Source organism: Heterocephalus glaber, unplaced genomic scaffold (assembly GCF_053883595.1).
Source record: "Heterocephalus glaber isolate CG9 unplaced genomic scaffold, H.glaber_assembly_v1.0 deba00001666, whole genome shotgun sequence".
NCBI lineage: Eukaryota > Metazoa > Chordata > Mammalia > Rodentia > Bathyergidae > Heterocephalus > Heterocephalus glaber.
This window is the reverse complement of record NW_028258406.1, coordinates 20,233,181-20,256,650: the sequence shown is the minus strand read 5'-3', so window position 1 is coordinate 20,256,650 and position 23,470 is coordinate 20,233,181. Positions and strand designations below refer to the sequence as shown.

Genomic DNA, 23,470 nt, shown 5'->3' with positions numbered 1-23,470 from the left:
AGCAAAAGTACTTAATGTGACTGAGCTGCAAGATAAACCAGCTGCCTTTTTTATGGAACACCATTTTTACTTGAAGGCACACTATAGCTATTCAGATTTAGGTTATCTGACAGAAATTTTCTTGAAAATGAATAAAATCAGTTGTGCTACTTAATTTAAGGGGAAAAAATGACAGAATTTTTTGCCAATGAAAAAAGTTGAGTTTTTATATGAAATTAGAATTTTGGAAAACATTTGCCATTGTGAGCTTGACAGCTTCCCACTTTCAAGACTTTCTCTGAGATAAGTGGAAATATTAAAGAATGTGAAGGCTATTTTAATGTAAGGGAATACTGTATAATGAAGTAAGTCAAAATTTAGAGATCTGCATGCATAAAACAGTGAACTAGTATTTTTCAAGTCACCAAAGCTTATTTATAAATCATCCTCATGTAAAAGGTCCACCCAAGGGAAAGAAAAATTTTGAAGAAAATGGAAGATACTCTTAAAAGGCCCAAGAAGAAATTTAAGGCAGTCAAATATTACCAAAAGCAAAAAGGGAAATGTCACACATAAGAAAATTTAGAAGTAACAGCCATCCCAAAATCATAATCAACTTACAGCTCTTAAAATGAACCACAGAGGAAAAATACTACTTGAAAAGTCTTTTTTAAAATGCATCAGGCTGGGGATTTAGCTCAGTGGTTTCACCACCTGCTGCGCAAGCTCAAAGACCCGAGTTCGATCCCCAGTACACCAAAAAGAAAAAAAAATGCATCAACATTACAACAGATCCCCCTTGTTCTTTTTAGTGATACCACTTACAACTCTTGATTTATAATTTAAAACTTATTTTCATTCACTTTGAAAGACAAATACTATTTTCTTCCCTTAGCTTTCTGTCTCCTCTTTATACTCAAAACTTTCTCTAAGACAAAATTATATTACTACTTCCACAGCTAATTCTTTTAGAGAAAATTGAGACATCAGCCTGACCCAAGAAACCACGGCAGGCTTTGCTGCCTCAAAAGTTTTAATGGAAAATACATAAAAAGGTCTACAGTCACATAAGTAAAGAACATTCTTCACAGTAAAGTGAAGTTTCTTAAAGTATGCCTAAAACATAAAAAGTGAACAAATCAACAGCTTACTCCATTAACATGATCTAAAACATACATTCCCTTTTTTTTTTTTTTTTTAGAAGTTCAGAAACTATATGTAAACACACACAATCCCTGTTCACTGTTAAAATTACAACTTAATGTCAAATTACCCGTATAGGGCCAGGGATTTAGCTCAGTGGTTCCCATGCCTGCCTTGCAAGCGCAAGGTCCTGAGTTTGATCCCCGGTACAAAACAAAACAAATTACCTATATAAAGGCAAACAACTTTTCCATGATTCACTTCTTCTGAATGTTTCTGAACACCAAAAAAGGTTTAAATTTTGAAGCACACAAATCTATTTCTCCCAAATTAGAAATTTCCCAAGTGTTTTATAGCAACAATTAAAACAGCTGAATATATATTAGTTGTCTACCACCTCATAGAAGTCAACCTCATTTTCCTACCGTACTTCTGTTTTTAAGTTATAAAATTATATGCAATAAAATTCAGTAGAATGTACAGTTCTATTTTTGACAAATGCATAACTGCTTACCACTACCAGAGATTTTTAAACTACTAATCTATCCAGCCAAGAAATACTACAAAAAATTTTTATCAATTCTATACTGTGAGTATAGAACTACTTCTACAAATAAGAACTATAACTACCAAAATATTTAAAATGTAAAAATCTAACAATACACAGGAAAACAATTCATAAAACAGAAATAGAAGCTAGTAGGTATGTATTATTCTTACATTCCTTTATTTTTAAATGACCAGCCCAAAACAAATGTACTTTTTTTTTTTTGAGACAAGGTCTCTGTATGTAATCCAAGCTGGCTCTGAACTTGCAATCCTCCTGCCTCAGCCTTCTGAGCAATAGGATTACAGCAACGGTAAGATTACAGGTATGTGCCACAGTGCCCAGCTCATTCATTCATAAATTCACTCTTAAACAATATAATATTCTCCTTAAGACATCTGTCTTGGTTACTTTTCTTGTTGCTGAGACAAAATACCCAACACCTACAAGTTAAAGGAGGAAAGGGTTACTTAAGCTCACAGTTTGCAGAGGTCTCAGTCTACAGTTGGCTGGCTCCAAGGCAGGGTGGCATGACAGAGGGGGACCTCGGAGGAAAAATAGTCCATGGCATAGCAGGCAGGAGAAAGTGAAGAAGCAAGCAGCATCAATCAGCAAGCCTGCTTTTCCCTTTCATCCCATCCAGGCTACAAGCCTTTTGGGTGATGCTATGTATACACAGGGTGAGGCTTTTGTCTTCAGTAAATTCATTCAGCCTCACCCAGAACTATACTAACTCTAATCATTGGACTAATTTGGTACCACATTCCCTTAATCCCAGTATCACATGCTTAATCCACATTCACAAAGCCTACATCCAGCTACTTCCAAAAAGCCCCACCTATGACCACATGAGTCTTTGGGGAGGCCATCTAAATAAAAGCCATAAAAACATGTATTAAATTTTTTTTAAAAAAGGATTCCTATTATCATATTCCATTCCATTGGCTGTTGACAATAGTTTTTGAAAATGTTACCCATGATTTCTTTCAGTTCATATTAGCAAAGAAAAAGAAAAAGCCAATAAATTAGGCTTTGTAGCTCAGAAATTTTCCCCCCAGGCTTCAAGCATGCTAAGGCAAGCACTACTACTGTGCCACATCCTCAACCTCTTATCTTAAGAGATTTAAACTAAACTTCCATCTTGCCTTGAAGCATCTTCAAATTTAGGAATTTCAAAAGAGTACCTAAGAGTATCAGGTAACTAGATGGCAAACACTGAAACTTATTTCACAGACATAATTTCATAAATTATGCTAAACTCTACTAAACCAAAAGCCTATCATACCTTGGAACAATGTTTGATTTTTTTTAAAAAATCAAATCATGTATGAGCACCTCACCTCTCCATGCATATCATCTTTACAAAAAAAATCATACTTTCTAAAAAATGAATTTTATTGGTACATTTTAGGTATACAATATAATGACATTCATCATTGGAAATTTGCACCTTTACTTAATCTCTCTTGGTTCTTATTTTTTCCCCATTGCCCTGCCCTCCCTTCAACCCCTCCATCCAAAAATCATACTTTTGTGGAGCTTAGTAAAAAACTAAGAACAAGACACTTGTTACCATACTTACCTGAGTTTAAAATATAAAAGTTTAAGGCAGTTGATATTAGTATACATCTGCCTATTACCTAACGTATCTTAAGAAAAGATGATGATAAGAGGGTTAGGAATGAAAAAAATGCCACACTTAAGCTCATCTAGCTAAACACCTAACTTTAAAAATACTGGCCCTTCCTCCCAGTGAAGACCTCTCAATTGTACACAGGTAGGTGTAGAACCTGAGTTCTCTCAATTCTTAGACCTTAGTGCTATCGAATTCAGTATTCTAAAAGGTAGGGATGTAGCTCAGTGGTGGAGCATGTATTGAGATTGAGCCCTGAGCTCAATCTCCAGCATCTAAAAACAAATTCAGGGCCAGGGGTTTAGCTCAGTGGTTCAGCCACCTGCCTCCCAAGCGCAAAGACCCGAGTTCGATCCCTGGTACCAAAAAAATACAAATGAAAAATAAAAACAAATTCAGGCCTGGAGATTTAGCTCAGTGGTGCTGCCTCCTGCCTCAAAGTGGTGCAAGGTCCCAAGTTTGATCCCCTATACCAAAAATATCCTCATAAAATGGTTTAATCACAGCTCTTTTAAAATTCTATGGGGTTTTTTGTTTGTTTTTTTTACAAATTAGGCTGTAAGACACACTCCAGTGAAGAGGAAAGCACAAAACCTACTCAATACGTACCTAGGTCGAAGCACTATTTACCCTTCATAAAATGAGGATTTTTTTTTTTTACACTAACTTCCTCATATTGTTTGAAAATGTTGTAAATGGCTAAACTATGTAACTGTAAGGTTTTTAATTATGCATGTGTAAAATATCATGAAAACTATAAATACTCATTTAAGGTATCATATTAGAGGATGAGGGTATTAACCAAGAAAAGGTCCTGAGAGAGATTTGAACTGTAATTTCAAGGGAATCCAAAGCAAACGTTACAAAGGATATCAGGTACAAAGTTTATAAAAGTGGGCATATCTGAACAAAACTTATGGCAAAGAGGAGGATCAAATAACCTATCAAAAATGCACAAGATGAAAAGAACAATTTAATATTATGGAAGTCTTAGCAGGGAGATTTAATAAGTCTGGTGATTAACCCCCCCCCCCCCAAGTATTTTTAGGGAAGGATAGGAGAGACTGAAGAAATGTTATCTTCTGGGGATGCAGTTTAAATGACCAGTATAGCATTTGCCTAGAATGTGCAAGGCCCTGGGTTCAATCCCTAGCACCAAATACATTTTAATAATGTATCTTTTGGTTGTGCAACAAAGAAATATAACCAGTTAATGAACAGCTCCATCAAGTTCTACTGGAAGGAGTGCCTATATAAATGAAATTTTGCGTTTAAAAAGACAAATCTATAAAGAACTCTAGAGTCACAGAAAACACAACCCTATTATACAAGGCCCAAAAGCCTGACAATTCACCAGACACAAGAAGAAAAAAATGCTGCTGAAGCCTCTCTCTTCCTTTCCAACCTAAGTATCTGGATATAATACATTTGCAGTAACTACCACACAAAAAATTGCCAAATATACATTCTATTTTTCTGAATTTTGACAAAATATGAAAGGAACAAAGACCACCAATGAAAGAAATGGATGGGAAAATATATATTCTACACATAGTTCAATTTAAGAAAGCTGGCTTATTTTTCTTAAAATGTGAGGTTATCAACAGAGAAAAACAGTTTACCTCTGTCCCCGGCAAGCAGGTATATTTGGCAGGGTTGCTATTTCCCACCACAGATCAGGTTGTTTTTCACGTGTCGACTGACAAGCTTGTAGCTGCAGCGGAAAAAAGAAAGGAGGATGTTATGAATTTACGTGCATAGGATCTGCACTCTTGACCAATTTTTTCAATCGCCCCACCAATAAAGCCAGCCCGCAAGAACTACTGAAGGGCCAAGCAGCCTGGAGACAGAGGTTGGAGCTCTTTGTACTAAGCTTGCTTCAGAGTTAGGGCGCCCTCGGGCGGCACAAGGCACCCCAGTGCTCTTGAGACGCGGCAGGTTTTTGTGGAGCTGAGCAGGTGGCCAGGCGGCGCCCAGCCCATGCCGCTCCTCCCCGCGCCCTACCAGTGCCCCTGGGTTCCCACTGGAGCTCACACTCGCCTTTCACCAGTCCCCACCCACGCTGGTCAGTGCAGGCCTGGGCAAGTCCCCACCCTCGCTGCAGGTTCAAGGTCACCCCCCTTCTCCCCAGAGAGGAACCCGGCGGTGGGTACTCATCTCCAACCTCCGGCCACGCAGGAAGCCTCACACCTGAAGCCACAGCACCGCACTCTCCACCTGCCGAGGCCGCTTTGCACACGCTCAGCAAGGCCGCAAAATGGCCTCGCGGCGCTGGGCGGCCCCGCCCACCTCCACCAGCCCTCGCGGCCCCGCCCGAGCTCCCTCGTCCGGCCTCGAGCCCAGCCTTTCCCGGGCGGTTCGAGGGCTCTTCCGGTGGGCCGCCTGGAAGAGGCGGGTACTGGCGCTCACTTTTCTCCTTTGCAGGGGGCTGCGCGCGGACACCGTGCCCTTGTGGGGCCACCCTGAAGGAAGTCTCAATTAAACGGCCGCGCAATGAGATGGCTGGGTTTGGATTGTTGTACTTTTTTTTTTGTTCGTAGCATTTTTAGGAACAAAAAAAAAAGCCCAACCCTTCACACCACTTCATTTGCATCTCAGGAGCAGAAACCGGGCCACAGCGGCTTGGGACCGGAGACCACTGACTGCTCGTCGGTCCAGCCTGGGCTTGGGCCAAGTGCAACTAAAATGAGGTCAACTATCGTCTCCCTTTTCCCAACATTGCGTCAGTTTCCTTTCGATTTTTAGGCAGAACACCAGCGATCCAATTCTCTTTTTTTAACACTGTCTTGTAAGCAAAAGAGCACTACTGCTTTTTTTCTTTGAAGGGGAGAAAGAGCTTTAAATTTGGTTTTAAAGTATCCGCTGTTAATAGTTAAGTTAATAGTTAAGTCGCTAAGCTAACTCTTCTGATGTCTTCTAACTCTTCTAACTCTTCCACTCTGTATGGGCACCTGGTTTAATATCAGACCATTAAGTCAATGAGCGGTCAGTGAAGGGTACAAAGATAAATGAAATGACTCCTAAAATTTTAAATCATGAGAGAACTGAGGCAAGTACAGAACCATATATGTCTTCAGCAGCACATATACTAGAATAGAATAGTTCCTATAATTTTTGTTGTTTAGTCTTCTCAAGAACACTGTGGAATGGGAATTCGGATTCTTACCCCATAAATGAAGAAACAGGTGAAATGACTTAAACATGAAAAACAGAGCAGAGGCTAAAATCAGATTCCATGTACAGATAATCTTTCTACAGCACCATGACTGACTCCAGTGCCAATGAAAACTGCATCTCGAGTCTCCACTAAAATATTATTAAAAACAAATTGGCTTATAGAAACATTTCAAATACCCTAAAAGTAAAATGATAGTGCAGATTACTAACTCATAGACCAAAAATTATCCTTAATATAATTACGCATGTTTATATAGTTAGATCAGGTTGATGGTGAATACCAATATGCTTCTGCCCAACTAAATGTAAAACACTTACTAAATCTGCATAGCAACCCCTGGACTGTTAAAATTACTAAAGAGCACAGTATATTAAACTCGCTTTAGTATACAAAAATGAGGAAGGAAAAAAGAATAGCTTTTGCAAACTGCTTGCTGTGAGTATCCAGGCTGGAAGAAGAGAGTAACTTGCTGGATGAAACTGGCATGCACAGATGTATCTAGATCCTGTTAGGGGTGACACAGGAATGATCAAAATGCTCCTCACACTGGAATTTTCTTCTATTGACTGCTCTTTAAATAAGTAAACAGCTGACACTTGAAATTCACTTAGCACAGCAATAAGACTCACTAGTTTTCAAGTCACTTGCTACCTCTAAGCATCAGTGTTTTGCTCTGTAAAATGAAAATTGTGATACATTTGGTTACAATTAGGTAATATATAAAGCAACCAACATTGTGTCTGACATATTAAGTACTTAATGGCTGTCAGTGCAACATGGGAGAAGAAAACCATGCTTGTTTTGTTGCTTTGGATTTTAAAACCTGGGCTCAAGGACAAAGTCTTGTGATAAACTCTGCAGGTGAGGAAGCTAGTACCAAAATTTTAACATTTCTATATCTAGCCCAGGGTAGTTGCTTAAGAACACATATCCTACTTCTCAACCCCTTCTTCTGTGTCTAAGCAAAGGAGAAAAAAAGGAAAAATATTCAATTAAAGGACAACTTTACTTTTTTTTAAAGCTATATATTTTCAGAGAAATGAACATTCAAAATATTCCATTAAAACTGAAAAATACCTGTAAAAATCTGTTCATCAAAAAAGACAGAAAAATACCCAAGACTTGAAATTAAATGGATTTCTTCCTGGGTTTGAAGACAATTCTAGATTCCATATATTTCAGTACAGCAAGATCAGTTAGCTTTGTAAGAGACTGAGAGACATTTAAGCAACAGTAAACTTGGCCTTTAGTTGTTTCAGTAGATGCAAAGAATTTTAAGAATAAAATAATTCAGGTAATTAAGGCAATACTAACATATGCTTATAATTTTATACTCAAACTATATAATCCTCAAAATTGTTCTAGAAACCAAAAATACTAGTCCAGGAATTTCCCAAACCCAAGGCTTTGGCTGAAAAGAGACCTGAAGAGGCTATCACACACCCTCCAGAGTGTGCTTTTATCTTGCTTTTTCCTCTTTTACTTAGCCCAAGCTTGCTCTGAAGAGCCAGTTTCTCCTTCACGCTTCACTTTTACTTTTTCAAATAAACTTTGTCACTGCAAAAAAAAAAAAAAAAAGAGAAATACTGAGATTAAAAATAGAACCTTACTGTGAGAAATGGGAAGCCACTGAAGAATAATTATGCACATGGCACTAAAAAAATGAAAGCAGAATTTTTGGAATATTACCTGGTAACATCCAAGATTTAAGGGAGAAGAAATTTCCTTTACTGCTTATTGAAAAGTATAGATTTTTAAAGATACAATTATAGAAAAGTTCAGCATGTTGTAATCTTATTGACCCATTTGACAAAATATTAAATTCCTCATAAAATAAATATAGAATTAATGATATTCTAAAACCCTCCAAAAATTGTATGTACTTATATATCATCTGTACAAATTATCTTGCTCCATTGTTACTGTGCTGTGTAAATGATAGTGTTGTTTAGCTACATTTTAGTGGAGAGCTACAGCTTTAAAAATCAGTTTTTCTAAATGTACTACTGCTTTGATATTTTAACAATGATTACACTTGTTATAACAATTAAATGTTTTTAACTAATATATATATTTTATGAAGAATAACTTTATAAGGGCCTTTAACAAATGATTTAGGTATATTTGTAGTTGTTTGAAAACTTGATTTATACAGTATGGTTTTTTATTTTGAATTTTTGTTAGGTTCACTAATCATTATATACTTCATTTTTATCTTGAAAAATTACTTTATGATGACAAAATATTATTTTGGTGTAGAAAACTTCATCTGTTATATGGGACATTTTTAGACTATTTCTTCTGTAAAGGTGTAATGTGGTACAGCTTCTGCAGTTTTTAGTAGCTGATTCCTATACATTAAGTACACTGTGTCTTAAAGTCAATAGGACATATACAATTTTGGTTCTAAGGATCTAGATTTATCAGAAATCTACAGAGCACTGCACAAGAAATACATGCTTCATATTTTTTAACATGAGCCAGGTTGGGCCTCCCTGACATCAAAGTGTTTTGTAATAAATGCCTTGTCAATATGTGTTTATCTTATAATGGTCTCGTTCATTGCTCCATGCAAATTCTTGCTAGAATGCAGCCAGATCTCCAGAAATTTGGGATGGATTTAAATCAGCCCACATCCTTCCCGGTTGCACCAAAGACACAGATAATTCTGAAGATGCACGAGACTGATTAAATAATAGCAGCACATTTTAGGCATTTTGTGAAGGTCATTGACCTCTGGGTTGCAAAATCCACTGGACATTTTTTCAGTTCTCATTTTCCTTGATCTTTCAGTGGTACTCTGAGTACCACTGCCACCTTCTTAATAAGCCCTATTTTTGTGGCCTGGCTTGAGTCACTCCTGGCTTTTCTTCCAGCCCAGGAACATGTGCTGGGTTTCCTCTTTAAATTCTGAAAATCAAATCTCAGGTTTTGTTGGTTTGTTTGTTTTGCCATACTACTGACAGAACCCAGGACCTTAGGTATGCAAAACATATGCTCTACCACTGAGGTGCTTGTCCCACAGCCCAACACTCAGTTTTAGGACTCCCAGGGATTCAGTGATCATTTAATGACTTTCATATTCCCTGTAGAGGAGTGATCACAAACTGATGACTTGTGATTATAGTTACACTATTTTTAAACAATGAAAGTTTGAATTTAAATATTTTAGGAGAGACATGGTTTTTCTCTCCCACTCCCATAACCTTGCCTCTCTGAAAGCAATTGTTAGCCTTGGCCTGCCCAAGCTTGTACTCTCTGCAGCTTTAAGGCTCCTGCCATCTAATGTCCCCTCTCACCAGCCACCTCCCATCCCTATCCCCCAGACATAGCACAGCTGTCTCAGGTTGAATTCCTAGATGTTCCAGGCCAAGAATAGAATCCTGTTAATCATCTCATGCTGTCCTGTACTTTTCTTCCACTGTGCATACAGCAGTTTGTTATATTTTCTTTATGTAATTATTTGAATATCTGTCTCCCCACTTGACTAAATTCCAGAAGAGCTAGGCGCGTGTGTTTGTTCATCACTGCACTCTCAGCACCAAGTCCAGTTATTTCATGAATGTTTGAAGAATGCTCTTTATCAAAGATAACTGATATATTTCAAACTTGCAAATATTTCTATTGAGGCCACCCAGAATGGTAATGTACTTGGAATTTTAATTCACTTGAGGTAGACACTTCATTACATTTTATTTTGACAAGGTATCTCTCCATCCTTTGTTTCTATAGCAAACTTTATCATACCTCTTCTATGGCCAGATTCCTCCTATAGTTTAAAAAGACAGGTCATTATTTTCAGTTTTCATAACATACCACATCTCTTCAAAAGAAGTGTAATTTCCTGAATTAGTCCATCAGAGAGCTCTCATAAAGAATTAAGGAACTTCTTTCTAAGCAAACATTAATCAACATGAGTTTTTAAAAAGACTGGGGGCTGTGCATGTACCTCAGTCAGTGGCAGGCCTTGTGCCTAGCATGTACAGGCCCTACATCCAATCCCCAGCACCAAAAAAAAAAAAAAGGACTAGTATGACCGAATAAAATGTAAAATTTTGGATATTAAAACCACAACATAGCCAGGCATGGTGATGCATGCTTGTAATTTCAGCAATGTGGAAGACTAAAATAGGAGGATCACAACTTGGTGTCTTAGCAAGACAGTAACTTAGAATTATACTACAATTAGCACCACTTGGTCCAGGAAGTTTGGATAGGCATCAGTCATCCAGGTGGCTGACCAGAGTATCCTGACCCATTGCTTCCTCAAAATGCGTTTGTTCTTTCCATGTAGCCTTGCTATATGACCTGCTTCCCTATTAGATCAATATTAGCTAATATAGCTGTAATCCTATAGGTTGATTGTAGTTTGACCCATGTTGTACCCGCATTGTGATTTTGCTATATTAATTACCCCTGTCAAAGGGCCTCAGTGGCAACCCACTTTTGGGTCTCCTCTTCTCTCAGGAGATATATCTCAATAAATCTTTCCTATTCTTCAATTTCATGGAACATAAGCTCAGTGTGTCTGACATCTAGCAGGCTGGGAATTATATTTTCCCATATCAAAATGTCAAGCAAAACATTGATATCACCTTTTAAAATTCACTAAGTTGGCAATGATTTAAAACATAATGACCAATAGGCCATCATCTAGTAGTATTACAGGTCATTTTGTTTGCTGCTGGGGACCAGCATAGATGGATAGATAAGTTAGTAATCTGTATCAGAAATATTCAAAACACATATAAGTTCTAGGAATTTATTATAGGAAAAAATATGTCACGATTTATGTAAAGGTGTATTTGTTATATAATTGTTACATAAAAATTAGACATATCCTAGTTATCCATCAAAATGACATGGATTAAATGAATCCAGATACAGTTCTACAAAAGAACAGGTGGGCATTTTATTAGCTTTTTGCTCTGTTTTATTTTGGAGATTGGGTCTCACCATGTTACCCAACCTGGTATTGGTTTTGTTTTTTTTTGTTTTTGGGGGGGTTTTTTGGTACGAACTCAGGTCCTTGTGCTTACGCAGCAGGAGGCAAAACCACTGAGCTAAATCCCTGGACCTCCAACCTGGTATTGAACTACTGGACTCATACATTCCTCCCACCTTAAGCCTCCTCAGTTGCTAGAACTATAGACACATTGCCCACCCAGCTTCAGCCTGATTTTTAAGATATAGCATTTTATATTGCAACTGATCTACTTCAGATGTTAAAATAATCTTTTCTGCATCTTTCCATAGTCTTCAAAGTGATATTTTTAATGGTTCCATGTGAGAAATGAATACTTGTCTAGACTCCCAAAAAAATTAGACTCAGAGGCAGCAAAAGTGAGTTAATCCAGTGGTGGTGAACCTATTTCCCCTGTGTTGTTTTTCTTTTAAGACAAAAGATGTTAATGTAGGAATTGTTTTTTTTTCTAAACTAAAACCTCAGTATGCAGGTTTAATTGCAATGTTGGCATTCAGAGATAAATAAGTAGGGTTTGGGTTGCAGTTTGGACACTCATCTCTAAAAGGTTCACCATCACTGCTTTAATCCATACACAATAAGTGGTACCCATACACACAGATAGGCACATCAGAGTTGAGAAGCTGTGTGCTTTTAATTCAGGAAAACTTGTTTAGCAATTATCTCTTACCCCAGTACCTTATCTCTGGTGTGAGTCTTTTACAGCTTGTGTGTCCCTGTCCACTATTTGACCCAGCTAATTCTGTGAATAAGGGCTTATTAGAGTGGTTAATGAAATATGAACCAATTAAAAATATTTTTATCTTATAATCTCTTCCTCTCCTTATTATAGGATTCCTGGTCCCCTTATCATGTTTATCTCTTGAGTTTTCAAATCTATCTAATGTTAATTGACTTTCTTTATCATAAATAATAAATTGACCCCTTCCTCTAATAGTAAGAGATTAAGTCATTGATAGGCCACAGACATTTTCTTAGGGCAGTCTCAATCTTTGGACCAGGCCTGTCACACAAGGAATGATGCAGCACCCTATGGCAGCTAAGGCCCCAGCCACAATAATGAGGGATGTCAGAGCCAAAGCCAATAAACCTTCTCATTTTCCAAACCAGTTTTCTAGCCACCCTGTAAAGGGATCATCAATTCTAGAGTTTTCAACGAGTTCATTAGCTAACATAATGAGGCTCTGTAATGCCTTAGTGATGATCCCATCTAGGGGTGTGTTATTAGGGATAAAAGTGAAACACTGTCTTCCTAACATGACACAGACACCCTTTTTCTGCCAACATCATATCTAGAGCAATCCCGTTTTCCCAGGCCATCCAGCTAGTTGCATCTAATTGGCAGCTATGCCTTGAATTGCATCTCTTGTAGAGTTAATAAACCTTTGCTGATTGTCATAGATATAGTTTATTTAATCTGCATTTTTATTAACAGTGGACCACTGGAAGAGTAGGAACTCAAATCCAGCAGCTATCTGATTTTGTGCCTTAAATTCACTGGGGACTCCTCTGGGTAGCCTGATTAAATCAATATATAAATGAAGGTCAAAGGATCCTGGTAAGGATCTCTGAGTTCCAGAAGTCTCTTGTTCTGGGAGCTGATGACATGCCAGGGTGAAGGGAATGGCCAGATGGACTAAGGCACAGTCCCAGTCCAATTTGTAGGGAATAAACTGCAGAGGTTCCTTTTCCCCCAGTACCACCAGACATCAGCCCGGGGAATGGGCAAGGGACAAGTAGTTGTGTGACCCACCAATGACATTTAAGACGTGGGTGCAGGTAGTCATGTCTCCTATGGTTTCAGTAAATTGTTCTCCCCACCTAGAGAGCCAAGAAGAGTTAACTCACATTCCCTACAGAGAAGGGAGGGACCCCCTTTATGTCCATTTCCTGTGGCACAGGGAATAGCAGCCACAGACTCTTGTAAGTCTCATTTTCCCAAGCATCCTTGTCCTGATATAAGGCCACCACACAAAGCATTCCATCAGGATCAGCATCCCTCCTGAAGGGAAAGGAACCACCTGTCCTTGTGGTCTTGCCATGGTGCATGCAGAGCAGTCACTTTTGTTAAGAGCCTGAGCTGAAAACTCTACCCATTTGACCCAGGCATTCATCTCCTTATATCCTGTCTCAATTTCTAAAGTTTTCCTCAAGTTCTTTATTTTTGCTCTTTTTATCTTTTTAGAATCATTTAGAATCATCATTTTTCTGAGAGTTAGGGAGTTAGTTGTGGAAGCCTTTGGTTGAGAAAAGTTAGATTCAATTGTAAGGACAAGCCTGCCTCAATGGTCTGATCATGCAACATTTGATCCTAACTCATATACTCAAAGTGCCACTTTATCTGGTCCTTGGTCTAGAATGGCTGGGTTATTGATAGGAATATAAGATTGCATTTTAGGTCTTCGGGTCAGTTGGAGGAAAGATTTTGGACACATATAGCCTATCTGTTGGGAGTACAGGCCTCCAAGTAGAGGTCTCTAGCTGTCCACCTGTTATTGGGTGGTTCACCAGATATCACTCCAGCTGGCACAAGGAGGGGTATGGTAACCTGAATAGGGTTCTGAGCAAAGAAAGATATTTTTCCACCTGTAAGATCTGTCTCTGTAACATTTTAAACTTTCACAAGACAGTACTTGGCAAGAATCAAATCTCAAATTTAGAGAGGCTGTGATTTTAGTTACATTAATTATCAGTCCAAGAGGGTAGTCCAGAGTCTCTTTTTAATTTGTCTATTCCCTACCCCAACCTGTAGTTTTTGATATCCCAGGCAAATTAGCTTCCAGAAGGGGACCAGCTCCTGTTTTAGAGTCAGCTTTAATGGTTTTTCAGATGACCCCAAATTTCCCCCATGTTCCCCTATAGGTCCATTGACCTGAGTTTAGTGAGTCCACCTTTTTTCAGCAGTCCTCATGGCCATCTCAACAGTCAGAAGGAATTGATAAGGGACTTCCCAGGTCAGCTGGAGTTTGTCCTCTTTTTTGTTCTTTATCAGCACCATATCACCAGGTTGGAATGGATGGACGGTGAACTCCAATGGTCAGATCTGGGCTAGGAGAACTTAACCTTTTGATTATAGCCAATGTAAATATATTATAATAATATATACTATATTAATATATAGTTATCTCAAAAATCCTTTTAGATAGATCATGAGAACCATAACAGTTAACATTTTTTTGGATGTGTGTGTATATATATATAATATATATATATATATAATTTTTAAGTTATTGCATACAGACAATAGGCACTGCATTTATAAAACCAATTTTGATTGGCTAACAACCTGAAAGGAAACATGTTACCAACTTTAAAGACATCTTTATTTTTACCAACTGATTTAAATTAGCTCACTGTTAAGTTATGTAAACCAAAAAACATTTAGGCTAATATCATGAATGTCTATCTATAAGTCAACTTAAGTGGGATTTTTGAAGGAAAATATATACCTGAAAATCAACACACATGGAGAAACATATATATTAGCCTAAATCACATTTTTATATTAGCAAACTTTAAGGCTTTTATTTATAAGTGCCCCCTAAGCCTATTAGCTTTCATTCTGTAATGAGCCTCATTCTGGCCAGAAGTTTACAAGGACAAAAACAAAGGGCAAAATAAAATTGATGTGAAGTAAAAAATCTTTAATGAAGCAGCTTTCATGTACTTTAACCAGTTATTAAAACAGATTAACAGGCAGATGAACACACAAGTCAGCATACAGAACATATAAGTATAACACAGTTATATTTAATCAGAGTGCACTCTTAGATGTATTGGCCATGTTGAATTATAATACTCTTTTTTATAGTTAGAAGTTTATAACTATAAATACACTACTCAGAATACCACCCAGGATTATCAATTATCTCTCCCTTTTAAAAAATGTAAGTCATAACAGTATTTAATATTTTAAGCTATTGAGTACCTCTTTTTTTGTTACTTAACATTATAGTCTTATAACCAGTAAAAATCAGAAGGGTGAAAGAAGAGCTTTGAGGTTTTGTCTCTTTACTCTTTAAATTCAACTTTTAAAAATCTTTTAATCTAAAAGTGATGTTTGAGAATAGACATTGAGTTACTCATAGTCATATAAGATTTATTTGATGTCTTTAAGATCTCTCATGTAGTTTTAGAAAGAGATAAAGAAAAGAAAACCAGGTTAGGCCACATGTGCAGCCTGACCAAACCAAGTTAGAACTGCACAAGGAAGCAACTCTGCCCTGTTTTCTGTCACTGACCAGTCTATGTGTCCTTGCTAGTCATGCAAAAAAAGCTCACGTCCAGTATCAATCTCAGAAATGACAGCTATAGCCTTTGTCTGAAAGCACCAGTTAGACCAGAGAGGAGAGTGGGACCTGGAAAAGAGTGAGTGATGATCTGAGAGTCAGGGCCACAGCCTCCTAGACTCCTTTGAGCAACAAAGAGCTTTCAGAAAGAACAGCTTGTGCTCAACCAAACCAACAAGAGCAAAAGCTCAAAATAGCCAAACATACATTTTTTAAAATAAACTTCATACTCTACAGACTTTTTCTGAACACACTTGAGCCTTCTAGTTTTGCCACAATTGCCCCCCCCCCACTTTTTATCCTGACAGGTCAAAAACCTTATCATATAAAATCTGCTCACATCAATAATATATCTTTATACTTATAGTCTTCATCATATTCTCTTTTTAAAATCTTATTATAATCTTTCAATAACAAACCTCACAACTGCTGTCTGAATTTTAAAGTACCCACCTCTCCATCATGTACAGGTACAAGCAACCAATGATAAATGTAAACATATTGTATACCTAAAATGTACCAATAAAAGAATTTAAAAAAAAAAGAATTTGCAATGCACAAGAAATGTTTTAAGCATATCAATCAAATAAAAATACCAACTCAAATTGGATGCCAAAACTAAATTTATCAATCAGCTAAGATTTGTAACAATGGGCTCTTATTAACTCCTTATGTGGAGTCTTGATCTAATTTTCTCTCAAACACTTTTTCTACTGTGGAGATCATGATTTTTGTATCTTTTTCCCCCTTGGTACAAGAGCTATCTTTCCAGCCCTCCAGGGCTACTTAAGACCTTTATAGACTACTCAGCCCTTCCACACTTGTCCCAGCAGACTATCTGGGGCAATGTCCCAGGAAGAGCTCCTTTTCCCTGTCTTTATTTCCTTAGGCCTAGAATTTTTATTCCCCATTTTTCGCTGGTCCCCGTAACTGTTTCTCTTAACCCCCTTTAATGGAGGTTTAATGTGCACTCTGAGAGCTGCTTCCCTGTACATTCAACACCCACCCGCACCCCTGCAATGGAGGTTTCTTATGTACCCATACATTCAACCCCCCATAATGGAGGTTTCTCATGTACACAACCTCCACCAATGGAGATTTCCTGTGTACCTTGTACTCTACTCTGCATTTAACCCGTTTAAGACATATCTCAGTCACTAATTTGACCCCCAAAAATGCCCTGACCACCAAGAGGTAGTACTTATAGTCCAATGCTTCTACCTTGGCTTATGTATGAGGTTGCCTGGTCATCTCCTCCTGAATCAGTTTTGCTGTCTTCAGAATCTATGGATTCCATGAAAAGACAGATTATCCAGGTGGACCGGGCCACCCAAAAATGGGGTGCGATGAATTTCCCTCTCTACCAGGACCTGGTCCACACAGGCACAGAACATCCCAGACAAGCCTTCAATTTTGAGAAATAAATTTACTTGTCCAGACCCCACAAAAAAATTAAATTACAGAGGCAGTGAAAACAAGACTTTAACCCATACTCTTGCAAGAGTGGTGCCCATACACACAGACAAGCACACCAGTTGAACAGCTGTGTGCCTTTACTCCTAATTTGCAAGAGTCCCTCCTTCCATCTCCCATGGCCTGGGATCCAGGGTTCACAGTCTAACCCAAGCAATCTATCTCAGACTGAATCTGTCAATTCCCTTCCTCCTTTCCCTTTTTGCCCCTTCCTTCTTCTGTATTCCTTTTTTTGTAGTTATTAATAGCCTTCTGACTTCTCAGGACCATAATGCAGGAAAACTTGTTTAAGAATTATCATTTACAGCCTGTGTGTCCCTGTCCACTATTTGACCCAGCTAATTCTGTGAATAAGGGCTTATTAGAATGGTTAATGAAATACAGACCAATTAAAAATAATTTTTCTCTCTTACACTGCATAATTCCAAAGATACACCTAAATGTAAGTTATATGTAAATGAAAAAGGTAGTTAAGCCCTGGAATGGCCCCATTCATACAAGTCCCTATTTAGGACACAGATGATTATGCTACCTTTACACAGTGAGTATACCACAGATGTTAAACATATGTCACTAGCAAATAGTTCCTCTACTACTGGGGACTCTAGAGGGAATATTCTTGGAACCAAGAGGAAAAAACAGGGAAAAGTGGCATAAACATAAGAAAAGAGCCGGGGATTTAGCTCAGTGGTTCCACCACCTGCTTTGCAAGTGCAAGGTCCTGAGTTCGATCTCTAGTACCAACATAAGAAAAGATTAAGAATTTAAAGAGCTGAGTGTACTTTTTTCAGTACTGGGGTTTAAGCCCAGATCCTTTTCACTAAGCAGTATCACCACCTGTATCAGTAGTTTTCCCATTGCTGGGACACAAAACCTGATAACCACAACTAAAAGGAGGGTTTAATTTGTCTCACACTTTAAGGGGATTGAGTCCATGGCCAGCTGGCTCCAAAGCAGAAACATCATGGCAGAAGGACATGTCAAAGCAAAACTACTTAGTTCTTGGTGGTGGAAAGAAAGCAAGGAAACAATGCTAGAGAGGAAACATTGAGTGACCAGATAGAGATCCCAAGGCCACATCTCCATTGCCCCATCCAGACATACCTAGAAGTGTGTGCCACTAACTTCCCACCTGCAGATCCCAAAGCCAATCAACTTGACACTCAACTGTAACCACCACATCAACCCTTTTTTAAATTTTATTTTGAGACAAGTTCCTGCTAAATTAACTGGGCTCAAGTTTATGATCCTCCTGCCTCAGCCTCCCAGAGTTCTGGGATTACAGGCATGTGCCACCTTGCCTGGCTTGAGTAGAGTCTTAAATGTTGAGAAGAATAAATTGAATTCTATTGTATAGCAGGATGACCATAGATAATGATATTTACTGTACATTTCAAAAATGTTGAGAGAGAAGATATTGAATGTTTTTACCTCAAGGAAATTACAAATATTTGAGGAGATACACTTATTCTGACTTTTGCATTATAGAATGTATACACATGTATCAAAATATCACATAGTACCCCATGAATATGTATATTTTTGTGTCCATTTTTAAAAATTAAGGGCCAGGGATTTAGCTCAGTGGTTTCGCTGCCTGCTGCGTAAGCGCAAGGACCCAAGTTTGATCCCCGGTACCAAAAAAAAAAAAATGAAGATGGTGTTTTTTTATTTTTTATTTTTTTATTTTATTTTATTTTTGTTTGTTTGTTTTGGTACCGGGGAGATGGTGTTTTTTAAAAAAAATTAAATACAAAAAACAAAGTAAATTGAGCCCCCCCTAAATAACTTATAGAGTCTTTCAATTCAATTCCTAATGATTTTAGGTAAAGAAAGGGAATCAGAAGTAAGGGAAGTGAAAGGGTTAATATCAAATATCTACTACTATAGCTAAAGACTATTCTTGCATTGCTTCATTTTAGAAGTCACAGTGGGAAAACAGAATAGTTCACTAACCTGCTCATGGGTACTGTGTTAGTATGGTTTCCTGATACCTGCAGCATAAAGGAGGCGAGGTTTATATGGCTCACAGTTTCAGAGGATTTCACCTATGGTGGGGTGGCTCCAAGGCAAAAATGGCATGGCACAAGAGGAAAGCTACTTAACCCATAGGTAGGTAAGAAAAAGAATGGAGGAGAGGAGCTAGGACAAGAATACCCTTCTGGGTCACACCTGTAGTGACCCATCCCTCTGACCAGGCCCCACCTCCTAACAGCACATTCAAATATGGATTAATCCAGTGATGAGTATACCACCCCCACCATGATCTAATCACCTTCCTGGAAGTCCTACCTCTGAACACATGTGACTTTCAGAGTACATTTTAGACCTAAACCATAACAGTCACACAGGTTAGTCTTCATTCCACTGCACTCAGGCATGAGTGAGGATTAAGGAAGGAGAGACAGAGACTGGGAATATGAATAGTTCTTCCCAGAAGCATGGTGGGGAAAAAAGAGAAAGCAATGAAGTATAGGGTCATGAAATCACTACTTTTATATAAAAATAAGGCTCAACTGCTTGAAGCCTCCACTAAAAAGAATTCCCGAGGGACCACAAAACTCTGTCCCCTGTCCCAGAGATTCATCTTTCTCTTGAGAATCTCTCACTGATGACTATGGCTCCATCAAAGCCTCCTCTGGTCAATTCAACCTTTATATCTGAGGCACAAGTATGAGGTGACAAAAGGCATTTCTTAGCATTACTGCACAAATAAATCAAAGCCCAAATGGACTTTTCCAAAGTAAGAGCAATCAATGTTCCCTAATCTTTTAAGGTCATAGAAAATATCCTGGATACTAGTTTAAAGATAGAGAACTTCAGGGAACTTGAATTTGGAAAGTCAGCACAGAGGACCTGAAAATAAATATTTTATAGTAATGCCAATTATACCTAAATTCCTGTAGGTTTGAGTACCATCGTGCTGGCAAGAAACAAAGAATAATCCAGTAACATGAATCTGTGCACCCTGGTCTGTAAGAGAAGGCCTTGTTACCCCAACCTGCTCCTCTAGGTTTCATGCTGTCTGGCACATTGCAAGCTATGCTTATCTTCTTGGGAAAATCTGGGCTCAGTAGGGGCAATTCCTTTACCAATTTTTAAGGTGGAGAAGGAAAGAGAAGACTGCTTTTATTCTTAACTAGCATGCTTATAAATAGATAGTAGTAAACTATGTACAACAAAGACAACGTCTGGCTTTGCTCATGCCATCTGCCTCTTTCTTGTCCCTCCAGCCTAGCTAGCATCATGATGGCAGCCAGCTCTCTCTTGTAGGCCTCTTAGTCTTAGGGAGGTGGCTGTATGTCCTGGTTTACCAGGGGAGAGCCTGGCCTAATCCTCTGGGGCCAGACTTTCTCGGATTGGGCATCTTTCATTCTTATACACTCACTCCCAATTTGGATGATGATAAATTATATAGCCACTCTGTGGGTGAAACAACAGAGCTAAAAAAACCACCTCACAAAAGTAGTCTACGGGCAATTAATTTAATTACTATCATTAATTAAGCAAATCATTCTGTGACACCACATATATCATTTTAGTTAATCTCACAGCAATTTCACAAGGCAGTTTTGGGGGTGTGAGTTTTGCCAGTGAGGAAAATGTTAAGGACTTGACCAGGGTCATCCAACTCTGAGACGCAGATATAGATTCAAATTTCCCTCTGTGAGACCCTAATTCCTCCTCTTAATGGGGCCTACCTGTCTCCTCATAGGATGTGCACATGCCACACGCCAGTGTCTGACTAGGTTGAGAAATAGGACTTTATCAAGAAAACTGGGTGCCATGGATTTAGCTCAGTGGCACTATGCCTGCCTCGCAAGCACAAGGTCCCAAGTTCGATCCCCAGTACCAAAAAAAAAGAAAGAAAGAAAGAAAGAAAATTGGTCAGTATCAACATTAAAGCAGTGCTCTGAATAGTCATGTCAACTTGAAAATAGAAATCTACTTTCTACAGCTGTGTATAGAATTCAGCTCTTGTTTCTGTAACCTAGTTGAAGGAAGGAACACTTCCAAAAGAAGCAACCAAGCCTAGAAAAGAAAAGTTTGACTCAAATGGATCCAACGGATTAGCAAATGGAAAATAACACTGAAGAGTAAACAGTCATCCAAGTTATCCCTAAGGAAGCTAAAGATTGAAATGCAAGCCAGAAAAATGGATGGCTCAGAATCTTTGCTTTATATTTGCATACCTTTAATCTTCTAAACTAGTTGTTCTTCCAAAAAAGGTATCTTAGTTACAGACTTTGCAATTTTTCATTTAATATTTTAATTCCCAAAGCATTCCCTTAGTTTATTTTCTTCAAAACAAATTACACACACGCTTAAGAGGTCATTGATCAATAACCCTGATCTCAGCCCTGTATACTGTAGTGGATTTGGGGTTTTTTGACTTTCCAGATGTCTTTTGTTTTTGTTTTGTTTGCAGTACTGTGGATAGATGGAGTCCAGGGAATTGTGTATGCTAGGCAAGCACTCTACCAATGAGATACTTCCCCAGCCCTCTTCCATACACACACACATATATATATATATATATATGCACACACACACATATATACACACACATACACACACACATATATATACACACACACATATACACATATATACACACACACACATATATATACACACATATATACATATATATGTATATATATATATAATTTGGGGGGGGCAGCACCAGGAATCAAACTCAGGATCTTGCATTTAAGAGGCAGGTGCGGTGCCACTGAGCTAAATCACCAGCCCTTCCATATGTTTTGTATTCAGAAAATTATTTGTCTGTCTTCTGCCTTTTCCAAAAAGATTCCAATAAGAAAATACTTTCCTCCCTCTTAACAACTCCATCAACAGGAAGCTGCTAACCACTCCAAGACAGGAAGCTCCGAGGGAGTTGCAGCAGCTCCACTTTTCTAGTTCTCCTTTCACCTTATTTGTGGTTATCAGCAAAGGCTCTAGACTCACACTGCTGCATGAGAATCTTGGCTCCATCACCTGTTAGCTTAGTGAGTGTGTTCAAGTTCATTCACTCTATTTGCTCAGCAACATTTGAGCCCTTCTCTCTCCTTTCATGGTCACCATTCTGGCCCATGACATTCTTACTTCTCCTGAGTTGATGCTGAACCAGTCTCCCTGCAGCCACACCTGCCCTTCTACACAATTTCATCTCTGCTCATTTCTCTTCCAAATTCCTGACAGCTCAAGTCCAAGTCCAAGGGTGTGTGTGTGTGTGTGTGTGTGTGTGTGTATGTATATATATATATGTGTGTGTGCATATATATATGTGTATATATATATATATGTGTGTGTATATATATATACATATATATAGTGTGTGGGGGGGCATTGCTACAAGTTTTTCCCTGGTTTGCCCTCTCCTCAATCCATGCCCAAGACCTCTCTGACTTAGGCTTACTTCCCTGCAGTCTTCTCTTTTCTCTAGCCACTTTGGCTTCCTTATTATTCCTCAAACACACCAAGCATGTCTCTTCTTTAGAAGCTTTGCATGCACTCTTTCCCTCTACCTGGAATGTTCTTCCTCTAGAAATCCACTTGGCTCACTCCCTCTCAAGTTTCTGCTCAAATGTCATCTTCTCAGGAAGGCCCTCCTGGCCTTCCTATTACAAATAATGGCCCCTCGCTGCCATTTTGACATTCTCTAATCTCTTTTCCTGGTTCATATTCCTCCATATCACTTATTTACCACTAAAATGCTATGGGTTTCTTTTATTATTGTCTCTTCCTGCTAGAATGTGAGCTTTGCACAGGAGCAATATGTCAGCATCCAGGAGAGTGCCTGGCACATAGGAGACCATCAATAAACATCAGCTGAATGAATGAATGAATGAATGAATGAATGAATGAAGAATTTGCACTTATCAATCAGAAGCCTGATTCTGTAGGGAAAGTCCTGGAAAGGACTTTGGGTTTTATTGAAGGAAAGCTATTAAAGAGTATATAATCTGATTTAAAGTTTGAAGAGATCATTCTGGTCACTGTATGGAGGAGGGACAATTCTGTTGAGGGTAAGAATCACATTGGGGGACAGTTTGAAAGCCAATAAAATGTCCAAGCAAGAAAGATAAGAAATTGAACTACAGCAAAAAAGTGTTAATTTTTTAAAATATATTTTGTAGCTGTAGCTGGTAGACCTTGTAATAAGTTGGATGAGGGGTCTAAGAGAAAAAAAGTTATTACTGGAGTCCTAGGCCAGAGGCCTGACTCTGGAGGTCTCTAG

At 38.4% G+C, this 23,470-nt stretch overlaps 1 protein-coding gene across 12 annotated transcripts in view; it reads right to left on the bottom strand.

Moving 5' to 3' along the window:
* Positions 1-23,470, bottom strand: part of Trim13 (tripartite motif containing 13) — an 82,723-nt gene that overhangs the window by 2,211 nt on the left and 57,042 nt on the right. For 10 of the 12 annotated variants that reach the window (XM_087197360.1, XM_087197362.1, XM_087197356.1 and 7 more), the window contains one exon: positions 4,925-5,016. The gene's annotated coding sequence lies outside the window, so the exon portion shown is untranslated. Of the gene's footprint in view, positions 1-4,924; positions 5,017-5,466; positions 5,629-5,711; positions 11,238-23,470 lie in introns of those variants that run through there. The other 2 variants (XM_087197363.1, XM_004844147.4) reach the window with 2 other exon arrangements.